Raw genomic sequence first — 417 nt, 5'->3', positions numbered from 1 at the left:
AGAGAGGCCTGAGCCAGGAAAGGGGGTGGTTTCCAGGGAGAAGACACAGCTGTGCCAGACCTGGAGGGTACAGCTGATGCCAGGTGGGGGCAGGTGCAGAGGAGGCTGTGTGCCACCAGGGGACCCCACGTGTAAACGTTAGGGGGCGTTGCAGGAACTGGGGCTGAACTGTAGCTCCTCAATAATCCTCTGTGCCCCCCCCCGCCCCCGCACTCCTGGCACAAAAGGCCCAAGTGTACATGGGAGGGAGAGGCAGACAGGGTGTGGCCGGGCGCCGGGGGCCAGAGGAAAAGGCTGGGGTCGTGGGTCCCCCTTTGACCCTCCTGCCCGGCTGAGGGGGCTGCACAGCACAGCCCCAGATCCACCCAGAAGGGGGCTCCCACTTTCCCGCATCCCCCGGAGGCAGCAAGATGCTCC

The 417-nt window shown here is 65.5% G+C and overlaps 1 protein-coding gene across 1 annotated transcript in view; it reads right to left on the bottom strand.

Moving 5' to 3' along the window:
- The window catches only part of BOP1 (block of proliferation 1), a 36,310-nt gene that overhangs the window by 4,793 nt on the left and 31,100 nt on the right, over positions 1-417 (bottom strand). The window lies entirely within an intron of this gene.

Source organism: Myotis davidii, unplaced genomic scaffold (assembly GCF_000327345.1).
Source record: "Myotis davidii unplaced genomic scaffold, ASM32734v1 scaffold1509, whole genome shotgun sequence".
NCBI classification, from domain to species: domain Eukaryota; kingdom Metazoa; phylum Chordata; class Mammalia; order Chiroptera; family Vespertilionidae; genus Myotis; species Myotis davidii.
This window is presented reverse-complemented; position numbering and strand designations above follow the sequence as displayed.